Consider the following 15105-nt stretch of genomic DNA (forward strand, 5'->3'; position numbering starts at 1 on the left):
TCTGTATAAACATGGAAATATCTACACCACCATCTGTATAAACGTGGAAATCTCTATACCGCCATCTGTATGAACATGGAAATCCCTACACCGCCATCTGTATGAACATGGAAATATCTGCACCGCCATCCGTATGAACATATAAATATCTACACCGCCATCTGTATTAAGATGGAGATATCTACACCGCCATCTGTATGAACATGTAAATATCTACACCGCTATCTGTATAAACATGAAAATATCTACACGGTTATCTTTATGAACACGGAAATATCCACACCTCTATCTGTATGAACATTGAAATGTCTACACCGCTTTCTGTATAAACATGGAAATATCTACACCGCTATGTCTATACCCATGAAAATATCTACACCGCTATCTCCATAAACATGGAAATATTTACACCGCTATCTGTATAAACATTGAAATATTTACACCGCTATCTCTAAAAACATGGAAATATGTACACCGCTATCTCTATAAACATTGAAATATCTACACCACTATCTCTATAAACACAGAAATATTTAAACCGCTATCTCTATAAACCTGGAAATATTTACACCGCTATCTCTATAAACATGGAAATATTTACACCGCTATCTCTATAAACATGGAAATATCTACACAGCTATCTCTATAAACTTGGAAACATCTACACCGCTATCTGTATAAACATGGAAATATTTACACCGCTATCTATATAAACATGGAACTATCTACACCGCTATCTCTATAAACATGGAAACATCTTCACCGCTATCTATATCAACGTGGAAATATATGCACCGCTATCTGTATAAACATGGAAATATCTACAGCAGTATCTCTATAAACATATAAACATTTACACCGCTATCGGTATATACATGGAATCACCTACACCGCTATCTGTATAAACATGGAAATATCTACAATGCTATCTGTATAAACATGTAAACATTTACACTGCTATCTCTATAAACATGGAAATGTCTTCACCGCTACCTGTATAAACATGGAAATATCTACTCCACTATCTCTATAAAATGTAAATATCTACACCGCTATCTGAATAAACATGGAAATATCTACACCGTTACCTGTAGAAACATGGAAACATCCACACCGCTGTCTGTATAAACATGGAAATATCTACACCGTTATCTCAATAAACATGGAAATATCTACACCGTTATCTGTATAAACATGGAAATATCTACACTGCTATCTCTATAAACATTTAAACATTTACACCGCTATCTGTATAAGCATGGAATTACCTACACCGCTATCTGTATAAACATGGAAATATCTACAACGCTATCTCTATAAACATGTAAACATTTACACCGCTATCTGTATAAACGTGGAAACATCCACACCGCTGTCTGTATAAACATGGAAATATCTACACCGCTACCTGTAGAAACATGGAAACATCTAAACCGCTGTCTGTATAAACATGGAAATAACTCCACCGCTCTCTGTATAAACATGGAAATATGTACACCGCTATCAGTATAAACATGGAAATATCCACACCGCTATCTCTATAAACCTGGAAATATCTACACTGCTATCTGTATAAACATGGAAATATCCACACCGCTACCTGTATAAACATGGAAATATCTACACCGCTACCTGTATAAACATGTAAATATCTACACTGCTGTCTGTATAAACATGGAAACAACTACACAGCTACCTGTATAAACATCGCAATATCTACACCGCTATCTGTATAAACATCGAAATATCTACACTGCTATCTTTATAAACATTGAGATATCTACACCGCTATCTGTATAAACATTGAAATATCTACACCGCTATCTGTATAGACATGAAAATATCTACACCGCTCTCTGTATAAACGTGGAAATATCTACTCCGCTATCTCTATAAACATTTAAACATTTACACCACTATCTGTATAAACATGGAATTACCTACACCGCTATCTGTATAAACATGGAAATATCTACAATGCTATCTCTATAAACATGTAAACATTTACACCGCTACCTGTATAAACATCGAAATATCTACACCGCTGTCTGTATAATCATGGAAAGGTCTACACTGCTATCTCTATAAACATGGAAATATCTACACCGTTATCTGTATAAACATGGATATATCTACACCGCTATCTCTATAAACACGGAAATATCTACACTGCTGTCTCTATAAACCTTAAAACATTTACACCACTATCTGTATAAACATGGAAATATCTACACCGCTATCTGTGTAATCATGGAAATATCTACACCGCTACCTGTAGAAACATGGAAACATCTGCAACGCTGTCTGTATAGACATGGAAATATCTACACCGCTGTCTGTATAAACATGGAAATATCTACAACGCTATCTCTATAAACGTGGAAATATCCACACCGCTATCTCTATAAACATGGAAATATCCACACCGCTATCTGTATAAACACGGAAATATCCACACCGCTATCTGTATAAACATGGAAATATCTACACCGCTATCGGTATAAACATGGAAATATCTACACCGCTATCTGTATAAACATGGAAATATCTTCACCGCTGTCTACACCTTCTTTCTACACCTTCTATCTACACCTTCTTTCTATGACCCACTGACTCTCTTTTAATCTGATCTTCCATTCAGACTTCCCTCCCAGGCATTGTTTAGTTTCATCTGCAAGCTACTCTCTACACAGTATTTCTGAAAAGGATTTCTTCATTCTTACAAAGTGATGTCAGTCTTCTAGAGTGAATTTATTTTGGAGGTGTTTGTCAAGACCGAATGCTGCCAGGGAGCCCCCTGGAGCTCAGACTCATGTCCTTACGCAGGCATTGGAATTGGATTTGTTGTCAATGGCGTTTTACAAAACTCTGATTTTTTTTGTTTTTGTTTTTGTTTTTTTGAGACAGAGTCTTACTCTGTCGCCCAGACTGGAGTGCAGTGGTGCGATCTCGGCTCACTGTAACCTCCAACTCCTGGGTTCAAGCGATTTTCCTGCCTCAGCTGGGACTACAGCACACGCCACCATGCCTGGCTAATTTCTTGTATTTTTAGTAGAGACGGGGTTTCACCTTGTTAGCAAGGATGGTCTCGATCTCCTGACCTCGTGATCCGCCCGGCTTGGCCTCCCAAAGTGCTGGGATTACAGGTGTGAGCCACTGCGCCTGGCCTGCAAAGCTCTTTCTTAATAAAAGCTGAGAATGGTCTCAGAGAATGCAACAGCAAGAAGAGAAAAATTCATCCCTGGTTCAAGGACCACACAGGCAGGGATCAAGGTGGAAAGAGATGGTTGTTGGAGATAATGTCATAGAGACCCATGTTTAACTCATTCATGTCCTCAAGTTGAACAGTGCTTTGTTGTTGGGGGGCCGAATGCCTCAGGTCTCCAGGATGTGCAGTTCAGATGCCCAACACTTTCCAGACAGTAGATTAAAAGTCTCTGCTTAAATATTGAGGCTGGTGGTTCTGTTACTGAGAGCTGTACACTTAAGAGCCTCCAACACATGATTGTGGGTGTCCCCCAATAAAACACTTGCTGCAATATTCAACCCCAGACTTGGCTTGAAGAGGAAGATCCCTTCTGATGGTGAGGAGGAGGATACCGAACCATCCAAGGTCAAGGTGGAGACCCTGCATAAGCTGTGCTAGTCAATACAGGCAGGACTCCTTGCACCTCAGATAATTATCTGATTGGGACTCCATAGGCCGTAAGTTTAAAGAAGGTACTGCTCAAACCCAGGTGGATCATTTCTTGGGCAAAACTTAAAGACCCAATGAAGTGAAAACACCTATTATTTTGCTCTGGTTATGGGAAAGAGGATATCTCCTGTTAGCATTCGGCAATGGTATACCTAGCAATTCAGATACTAGTTTGTCTGGGAGCAGTCAGGAAACATGAACAGGAAGCAGAAGAGTCACCCCATTCCCTTGAATAAATGGGCTCTGATGACCCTGGAGGATGGAGCTCTAAATGAAAAAAATGGAACAATCAGACTGGGTGCCAGATGTCAGCAGTGAGACAGATGGTGAGGCCAGGTAAAGTCACATGCAGCACCCAACAACCTCTCTCATTCCTAATAAAAAGATAGTAAGGGCTCCTTTGACTCTCAGCTTATAAAGATTAGCCTACATCTGGCAGGCTCTCCAGAGGTGAGATTCTGGGACTCTGAGTCTGGAAAAAACATTACTGGAGACTAGGATCAGGGAAGAAGCTGTCCCCTCTCGTCATCCTCAGCCTTCATTCATGCTGCCACTGTAGAGCAGTCATATAGACTCTGAGCATGACATCCTCAGTGTTAGACAGAGCTTGTCTGGGGTCACAGCATGGTGAGAAAAGGAGCCAGAGCTGGATAGAGAGGCGCTGGAGAGGACAGAGGGAGAGATGTTGGTTAACACTCAGTAAGGAGGGCTGCCCAATCCATACTTGAGCATGCGAAGCCTGGTATCACCTCATATATAGAAATATGACCCTGGGGACAGAGTTCTGAGACACAGCAGAGCAAAAAACCATGTCGTCTTTACCTCCCAGAAGAAAAGTTTAAGTGAAGTTGGAAGAGACTTTTGCAGGTACTGTGAAGAACACACTAGGGAGAAAGAGAAATAAACATTCTCTGCACTCTCTTGGAGGCTTTATTCTTCCAGATGCTTAGATTGCAAGTAATAATAACCCAGACTACATTAACAGGAAAAAGAATAATGTATTAGCTCATAGAACTGAAAGCCCAGGAATAAGTGCCTGTTTCAGGCAAAATTAGATCCAAGGCCTCCAACAATGTTTTCTGGAAATTGTTGCTCTGATTCTGCTTTCCTCTTGATGTGATTTGGATGTGTGTCACTGCCCAAATCTCATTTTGAATTATAATCTCCAATGTTAGCAGTAGGGCCTGGTGGGAAGTGATTTAAATCATGGGGGCAAATTTCTCATGAATTGTTCGGCACAGTCCCCTTGGTGCTGTCCTCAAAATAGTGAGCAAGTTCTCGAGAGATCTGGCCATTTAAAAGTGTATGAAACCGAGACAGCCAGGTGTAAAGGGGTCCCCAGAGAAACTCCAAATGGCCTGCGCACTGGGAGGGGTGCACACTGGGGTGGAGCCTCGGGAAGTTGGTGCTGTTTGAAGCCGGAAGGAGCCTGGCCCCTCCTCTTCCTGGGCGGAACGTGGGATTCAGTCTGCGAGGCGGGAAGAACACTAGCAGGGTTCTGGCTTTGTAGAAGGTCCCTGTTGGGGTTTTTTTCCCTTTTGCCCAATAATTTCCATTTATTCTCAGCCTTCAAAGTGTCTGCAAGCCTGATCTCTCATGGCCATGTGACAAGAACCCAGCTCTTAGCTGAACTAAGGGAAAAGTCCTACAACAAAACCTCCCTCCCCACTCTCTATCTCTCTTCCTCCTGCTCCAACTATGAGAGAAGCCTGCTCTCCTTTCACCTTCCCCCATGATTGTGCAGCCTGAAGAACCATGAGCCAATTAAACCTCTTTTCTTATAAATTATCCAGTCTTAGGTATTTATTTATAGCAATGTGAGAATGAACTAATAGACTTCTCTATTAAGCTTCATTTTCAGGCAGGCTCCCTCACCCCTTCTGGAGACCATCAGCTACTCTAGGCTTACAGTCTACAGTTTAACAATCCCAGGGAAAAAAACAAGACTCTTTTTCAATATTTCCAGCAAAAGTCCAGGCATTGATACCAATTGGTACAGCTTGGTCCTGTGCCCATCACTGGTTGGGCCAATTAGTGTGTCTAGAAGGACATGTGGTCTGATACATTAAGCTCACATCATGACCTTGCCTCTGACACCTGTAGGAGGGATGAGAGCTCCTCTTTATAGGACTGAATTGAGAGTGGGAGGGCTTAGCTCCCCAGAAGAAAACAGGTGCACTGTTCCTCAAAGAAGGAGTGTTGGGAAGGTGAAACAAGTGTTCACTCACCCAGTGGCCTAGGAAGCCACTTCTGCCATAAAATTGCAATACGGGTAAATGCTGGCACTCTGAACACAGGCAGGGGTGGGGCTTGAGTCCTTATGACTTATTAGTATGAGCTCAGTGAATGATTTCACTCCTCTAGGCCTCAGGTTTCTCACTGTAAAGTGAGAATACTGCCTTCTTTGTGGGTATACTGGGAGAGTGAAATGAAACAATATTAAATATTCATTCAAAGCTAAAATTAATAGTACCTTCTCCCAACCTCCCCTAGCAGCTTCAGCTTAGATTAAACTGAAAGTAGATTTTGTCTGCTTTCTTCATAACTATTTCCCTATTCTTTATAGAAAGTAGGCATCCTTGTATACAGTTGCCATAGTGTCAACATTTGTTGAATAAATGAATGAATGATGACAAAATTAATACATTTCTGGAGAATTTCTACTTTTCAAATATCAGCTCCCAAGCCCTAGCAAACAGAATGAATTATCCCCTCCTCTGTGTCTGCTGGTATTTTTAATTAACTCCTCTTCCAGCTCTTATCAGCCAGAATGTCAACCAGGACTGTGTGTGACTCAACTCAAGCTCCTACTGCCTAGCACCCAGCCCAGTTTATGTTGCTGAATAAAAAAGATCAGCTAGTCCAAACGCCTCACTTTGCAGATGTTCTAATAGAGCCCCAGAGAGGTTAATTTGCCAGAAGCCCCACAGCTTACCGAGTGATCCATGACTTCTAGTCTGTTCTTTTTTCTACTTCATACTCAGGACTCTGTTTTTTTCATGCTGCCATGAGCAATGCACACTGCCAGGAATAAAGCGAAGTTCTTGGTCCTCTAGAAAGGAAGGGGCATCGTCAGTATGAAAAGTCATCATCCTTAAAGAGTGGCATCAAGTACCAAATGCAAGTGTAAGGGTCATTCACTTGCTTCATACCACATATAAACACATTTTTAGTTTCAACATTTTTGTTTTTATTTTTGTTTTTGCAACCTTTGCTTCTTTCCAATAACTCAGGCAAGGCTCAGCCATTCCTACCCATCCTCCCCACACGTGCATACCCAATTCCCAACTATGGTTGGAGGAGGCCAACAGGCCTTATTCGGGCTGGAGACTGAATGCTAAGCCCACAGCAGTGGGTTGTTAACCTCCTCACACTATGCCATCCCTTTTTCTATCTGAAGGAAGAGGTCCCAGCAGGTACTAAGCTAGCATCTCCCCTTCCCTGACTGCTCCTAAACCCAGTTTCCCAAGATCCACGTACCCTGCCCAGTTAAATTCTATTCAAACAGAATCCACCAGAAACACATTCAAGATTATTTATGCTATTTTCCTTACTGGAGACTATGAAAAGACATTTCTCTTATTCATTTACTAATTCGACAAACATTTTAGCAGATACCTGTACTATGTGTCAGGCACTGAGCGTACGAGAACAAATAAATGAATCATGAAGAATGTATGCAGGGCTAAGGCAACTATGTAATCCCTTAATAGTTTTTGTATCAGAATCCCCAAAGCAGAACTTTCTCATTCACCAACCTCTCCCCGCACCCCTCCCCCCACAAACACCAATATTTAACTCAAAGAGCATGTCGTTAATAGCTTTTTAATTAAGAGGAAAGTTTCTTTCAAGGTAAGCTAAATCTTCTGGCTGCAAAAAGGTGTTCTTATAAAAATAAAAAAAAACAGCATGTAGGTCTCTCATATTGATAGAAAGAAGGTTGATGGTGATGTATTCACTGCTTCCTTAATACCAGGAGGAAGGGCTGAATCTAAACTCAAAGTACGTGGAATGTTTTGATGTGAGAAGAAAGCAAAACATGTAAGACTCCTTCAAAAATCCCGTTTGGAGGAGCTCAGAGGAACAAGACATTTCTCCAAGACTCAGGTGCACAGCTAATATATCTGAATGAATTAACTCGGCTATGCATATTTTTCTTCCTCTCTTATTCCTAATGAATTCATTCATTTTGAAAATTTAATGACCCTAACTTAGTAGTGTTAAGCCAGGCTTCTAGAATGTTCCCTAGTATTCCAAAGCTCCTTCCTTGCTAATTGTAAAAAAGTTTCCTTTTCAATTTATAAAAAGAGACATCTTGGCTTCTCATTTGTGCAAATATGTCATTTTCGAGTGAGGAAACTGAGACCCAGAGTACACAGCTAAGTAGCTCCAGATCCAAGACCCAAGCCTCTTAACTACAAATTGAGAATTACACTTAAAGAAGTCCATTCGATAACTGTATTCCTTGAAACTTACATAATAGTCTACCAGTTATTAAGGGTCTATTATGTACTAGGTACTTTACATATTTTTTTCTTTTAAGCCTCAAGTAAAACCTCCAAGATAGGGGTCACTAATGGATGCTGTTGAAGTGTTTAAATAATACCATTATATAGCACTTAGGGTGTACTGAATACTTCCTACATATTATCTCCAATTTTCACAAAAACCCTGCAAAGTATCATCAACCTTGTTTCATAGATACAAGACCTGGGTCTCGGAGGGATAAAGCAATTTGCGAAGCTCATGCAGCTAAGACATGAGTAGGGCTGCATCCAGATCTCAAAGCCTGTGTGCTACCCCTGAAATGCTGCCCATGTAGGCAGCCATAGACCTATCTCAGCCCAAATAAATAGCATCAAAGACTCTTTCTCTCAGCGGGCCTATTGTACACCATAGAAACACTCCCCAGCATGAGGTAGCTAACTAGAATGATGGTGCAACTGATAAGGTAGGTGACACTTCCAGGCAGGGCCGAGCTCTCAGCATAGTAGTGCCACGTAAGGGGACCTTGCATTATGGTTCTATCTGGGCCTTGGCTTGTCAGAGCCTGGAATTTCGCCCTAACATTTCATTTAGGGGTGGCCGGTATCCTTAAATTTTGTTTAATTTTAGCTGTATCACAAAACAACTATCATATAATGATTATAACGATGATGATGCTGATAACTACCATTTATTGAGTCCTATGTCACATGATGTGCTTTATGTACTTTGTCTCTAATTACTACGGAGATTGACTTACCCACCTAAAATGAAGCTCATTTCTCTTTCAGGCACATCCCCCTGTTGAATTGTGGTGTTTAAGAGATTTTTTTTCAGAACTGTTGCAGACAGAGGTGAGTTCCTATCTCCTTCTGCAATTACCTGCTGAATATCCTTGAGTGAGAGGTCATTGCCATAAAAATAACTTGCCAAAAGTTAATTTTCCTTATGCATAAGTCGTTGTTTTAGTCTGTTCAAGCTGCTATAACAAAATGCCATAGGCAGAAATTAATTACTCATGGTCCTAGAGGCTGGAAGTGCAAAGTCAAGACACTGGCAGATTTGGAGTCTGGTGAGGGTCTGCTTCCTGGATCATAGATGGCTGTCTTTTTCTGTGTTTTCACATGGTAAAAGGGGTGAGGAATCTTCTTTCTGGGGTCTCTTTTATAAGGCCACTTGCTCTTTTAAATAAGGGTCCCACGTTGTTGCCAAGTGTACAAAAATAGCAGAAAAGCTAAAATCAAAATGTTGGACTAAGATTAGATGCAGGAAAAGATATAGACAGGATGTAAAAAAAACAAGTATGTAGAGTCATGAATGGCTCAAAGTCAGACACAACAGCATCACAAATAACAGTCTAAACACTGGTCATCTCTGAGATGTCTTCCACAGATTAATCTCACCCATTGCATACAGATGCTTCCATTTTATCTTAACATTTCGAGGTGATTCATTTTATTTTGAGGACCTACTTGCCATTCATTTTCTTCCACAGCTGCACCAACATACACACACATGCTCAAACATTAGTCTCAACCAAAAATTATATACACAAACAGACTGAAGCTGGGGATGCAGTCAGTCAGCCAGAAGTTGTTTGGTAAATTATCTATTCATTTGGAAGAAAAATAAAGTTAGATCCCTATCTCAAGCTACTGAATGAACAAAATTAAAACTCCAAAATGTAAACATTAAAAAAAGCTATAAACATACCAGAGATGATACTTCAAGTTAGAGCAGCCTAAAAAGGTGGACAAATCCTCTCCCCGCCAAAACAAATATAAAAGTATAAAGTTGTTTTGCTCACTTCAGCAGCACGTGAACTAAAATTGGAATGATACAGAGAAGATTAGCATGGCCCCTGCACAAGGATGACACGCAAATTCATGAAGCATTTCATTTTTAAAAAAGTATAAAATTGTTTAAACAAGCGTTTTAGGACTGGAAATCAACCAAAAGCAAATAATAAACTAAAAAGGGTCTATTCATGAAATCTACCCAAATGTCATATAAGAACAGCAAGAGTCTGAACTTACTGATTATTTCCTTCTATCATCTCACATCTATAGACATAGATAGATGAGTAGAAATTATCCTTTCTGCAGCCAGGCGAGGTGGTTCACACCTGTAATCCCTGCACTTTGGGAGGCCGAGGCAGGTGGATCACCTGAGGTCAGGAGTTCGAGACCAGCCTGGCCAACAATGATGAAACCCCACCTCTACTAAAAATACAAAAATTAGTCGGGCATGATGGCGGGTGCCTGTAATCCCAGCTACTTGGGAGGCTGAGGCAGGAGAATCACTTGAACACAAGAGGCAGAGGTTGCAGTGAGCCAAGATAGTGCCACTGCATTGTGGGCGACAAGAGCAAAACTCTACCTCAAAAAAAAGAAAGAAAGAAAGAAAGAAAAATTATCCTTTCTGAAGAACACAGAAAAAAAAGGCTGGGGAAAAATGATCAGAGCCTCAGAGACCTCTGGGACAACATCAAGCACACAAACATACATATAATAAGAGTCCTGAAGGGGAGGAGAGCAGAAAAAAGGTTAAAAAATTTTTTTTGAAGAAATAATGCCCTGAAAACCTCCCAACTATGCTGAAAAACATTAATCAGTAGGTTCAAGAAGCCCCACAAACCTAGGTAAGAAAAACACAAAGAGATTTGCACATCATAGTTAAATTGCTAAAAGCCAAAGACAATTTAAAAATCTTGAATGCAGTAAGAGAAAAATAACTCCCATGTACAGAAGAACAACAACATATTTAACAGCTGAGTTTCCATCAGAATCAATAGAGGCCAAAAGGCAGTAGAACAACATATTCAAAAGACTCAAAGAAAACAGTGTCAACCAATATGTCCAGCAAAATCCAGCCTATAAACAGAACCAAAGACAAAAACCACATGATTATCTCAATAAATGCAGAAAAGGCCTTTGACAAAATTCAACAGCACTTCATGCTAAAAACGCTCAATAAATTAGGTATTGATGGGACGTATCTCAAAATAATAAGAGCTATCTATGACAAACCCACAGCCAATATCATACTGAATGGGTAAAAACTGGAAGCATTCCCTTTGAAAACTGGCACAAGACAGGGATGCCCTCTCTCACCACTCCTAGTCAACATAGTTCTGGCCAGGGCAATCAGGCAGGAGAAAGAAATAAAAGGTATTCAATTAGGAAAAGAGGAAGTCAAATTGTCCCTGTTTGCAGATGACATGATTGTATATCTAGAAAACCCCATCGTCTCAACCCAAAGTCTCCTTAAGCTGATAAGCAACTTCAGCAAAGTCTCAGGATACAAAATCAATGTGCAAAAATCACAAGCATTCTTATACACCAATAACAGACAAACACAGAGCCAAATCATGAGTGAACTCCCATTCACAATTGCTTCAAAGAAAATAAAATACCTAGGAATCCAACTTACAGGGGATGTGAAGGACCTCTTCAAGAAGAACTACAAACCACTGCTCAATGAAATAAAAGAGGATACAAACAAATGGAAGAACATTCCATGCTCATGGATAGGAAGAATCAACATTATGAAAATGGCCATACTGCCTAAGGTAATTTATAGATTCAATGCCATCCCCATCAAGCTACCAATGATTTTCTTCACAGACTTGGAAAAAACTACTTTAAATTTTATATGGAACCAAAAAAGAGCCTGCATTGCCAAGTCAATCCTAAGCCAGAAGAACAAAGCTGGATGCATCCCACTACCTGACTTCAAACTACACTACAAGGCTACAGTAACCAAAACAGCATGGTACTGGTACCAAAACAGAGATATAAACCAATGGAACAGAGCAGAGCCCTCAGAAATAATACCACACATCTACAACTATCTGATATTTGACAAACCTGACAAAAACAAGAAATGGGAAAAGGATTTCCTATTCAACAAATAGTGCTGGGAAAACTGGCTAGCCTTATGTAGAAAGCTGAAACTGGATCCCTTCCTTACACCTTATACAAAAATTAATTCAAGATGGATTAAAGACTTAAATGTTAGACCTAAAACCATAAAAACCCTAGTAGAAAACCTAGGCAGTACCATTCAGGACATAGGCATAGGCAAGGACTACATGCCTAAAACACCAAAAGCAACGGCAACAAAAGCCACAATTGACAAATAGGATCTAATTAAACTAAAGAGCTTCTGCACAGCAAAAGAAACTACCATCAGAGTGAACAGGCAACCTACAGAATGGGAGAAAATTTTTACAATCTACCCATCTGACAAAGTGCTAATATCCAGAATCTACAAAGAACTCAAACAAATTTACAAGAAAAAAAAACCCCATCAACAAGTCAGCAAAGGATATGAACAGACACTTCTGAAAAGAAGACATTTATGCAGCCAACAGACACATGAAAAAATGCTCATCATCACTGGCCATCAGAGAAATGCAAATCAAAACCACAATGAGATACCATCTCACACCAGTTAGAATGGCGATCATTAAAAAGTCAGGAAACAACAGGTGCTAGAGAGGATGTGGAGAGATAGGAACACTTCTACACTGTTGGTGGGAATGTAAACTAGTTCAACCATTGTGGAAGTCGGTGTGGCGATTCCTCAGGGATCTAGAACTAGAAAAACCATTTGACCCAGCCATCCCATTACTGGGTATATACCCAAAGGACTATAAATCATGCTGCTATAAAGACACATGCACAAGTATGTTTATTGTGGCACTATTCATAATAGCAAAGACTTAGAACCAACCCAAATGTCCAACAATGATAGACTGGATGAAGAAAATGTGGCACATGTACACCATGGAATACTATGCAGCCATAAAAAATGATGAGTTCATGTCCTTTGTAGGGATATGGATGAAGCTGGAAACCATCATTCTCAGCAAACTATCGCAAGGACAAAAAACCAAACACTGCATGTTCTCACTCATAGGTGGGAATTGAACAACGAGAACACGTGGACACAGGAAGGGGAACATCACACACTGGGGCCTGTTGTGGGGTGGGGGGAGGGGGGAGGGATAGCATTGGGAGATATACCTAATGTTAAATGACGAGTTAATGGGTGCAGCACACCAACATGGCACATGTATACATATGTAACAAACCTGCATGTTGTGCACATGTACCCTATAACTTAAAGTATAATAAAAAAATATATATATATAAAGAAGCTAAAATAAATTCATTCAAAGATATACAAAAACAGGCCGGGCACAGCAGCTCACGCCTGTTATCCCAGCATTTTGGGAGGCCGAGGCGGATGGGTCACTTCAGCTCAGGAGTTTGAGATCAGCCTGGCCAACATGGTGAAACCCCATCTCTACAAAAAATACAAAAATTAGCTGGGCGTGGTGGCAGTCACCTATAGTCCCAGCTACTCTGCAGACTGAGGCACAAGAATCACTTCAACTCCGGAGGTGGAGGTTGCAGTGAGCCAAGATCGTGCCACTGCACTCCAACCTGGGTGACAGAGCGAGATTCTGCTCAAAAGAAAGATGAACAAAAACAGAATCTGTAGCTAGCAGAACTGTCCCATGAGAAATACTAAAGGAAGACTTTCAGGTTGAAAGAAAATGGTACCAGAAAATGAATCCGCAGAAAGAAATGAAGAGCAATGGAAATGATAAATATGTGGGTTAGCATAAAGGGCTGTATGAACAGGTTTTTTTCTCTTTTTTTTATATGAGTTTGTTTTAAATGTTCTGTTTAAATATATATTTATAGATTATGTAAGTTCTTATGATATATATATACATTTGTTAATATAAAATAGTTTAAAATGTTTGTTTAAATATTATATGACTGCATAAGGCAATCACTCTATCACTGTTCTGTCGGATTTATGGCATATATAAGTATAATAAATATAGCATTAATGGCTCAAAGAATGGGGAAATGGAGCTATATTAGAACAAAGTGGTTATATTTTTCAAAATTCCCAGCATTAAGCTAAAGTAGATTGTGATAAGATATGTATTATAATCCCTAGAGTAACCACAAAGAAAATTAAATTTCAAAATAGTTAATAAAATAACCTAGGACTTAAAATGCCTCACACTTAAAAAAAAAAAAAAAGGATGTGTTTAACACAAGAGAAGGCAGCAAAATAGGATGGGGGGAAAAAAGACATGGGACATACAAAAACAAATAGTAAAATGGCAAATGTAAATCCAAAGATATCAACAATTAAATTAAATGTAATGGATTAAACACTCCAATCAAAAGGCAGTCATTATCAACATGTACGAAAAAGCACGGTACAATACAGTCGTGTGCTACACCATGACATTTCAGTCAATGACAGGCCGCATATAGGACGGTGGTCCCATAGGATTATAAAGAAGCTGAAAAATTTCTGTTGCCTCGTGATGTCATATCTGTGGTAACGCTGCAGCACAAAGCATTACTCATGAGTCTCTGGTGAAGCTGGTGTAAACAAATCTACTACCAGTCATATAAAAGTATAGCCCACATAATTATAGTTGCAGTCTCTAATGCTTGATAAAGATAATAAATGACTACGCTACTGGTTTATGTATACACCGTACTATACCTTTTTTTGTTGCTATTTTAGAGTGTACACCTACTTATTTTTTTTTAACTGTAGAGCAGCCTCAGGCAGGTCCTTCAGGAGATATTCCCAAAGAAATTATTGCTGTCATAGGAAGTGACAGCTCCGTCCATGTTACTGACCCTGAAGACCTTCCAGTGGGACAAGATGAGGAGGTGGGAAACAGTGATATTGATGATCCTGACCCTCCCTGTAGAGCCCTAGACTAATGTGTGTGTTTGTCTCTTCGTTTTTAACAAAGAAGTTTGAAAAGTAGGAAAAAAAATTACAAATTTTAAAAATAAAAATTAAATAAGGCTATAAAGAAAGAAAATACTTTTGTACAGCTGTACAATATATGCTTTAAGCTAAGTGTTATT

The 15105-nt window shown here is 39.7% G+C and overlaps 1 non-coding gene across 1 annotated transcript; it reads left to right on the forward strand.

Moving 5' to 3' along the window:
- The first annotated feature begins 9981 nt into the window (after positions 1-9981).
- On the forward strand, positions 9982-10088 carry LOC129530169 (U6 spliceosomal RNA). The gene has a single exon (XR_008675829.1). It is a non-coding gene; the product is annotated as a U6 spliceosomal RNA (small nuclear RNA).
- The last annotated feature ends 5017 nt before the right edge of the window (positions 10089-15105 follow it).

This window comes from Gorilla gorilla, chromosome Y (genome assembly GCF_029281585.2).
Source record: "Gorilla gorilla gorilla isolate KB3781 chromosome Y, NHGRI_mGorGor1-v2.1_pri, whole genome shotgun sequence".
Taxonomy (NCBI): Eukaryota; Metazoa; Chordata; class Mammalia; order Primates; family Hominidae; genus Gorilla; species Gorilla gorilla.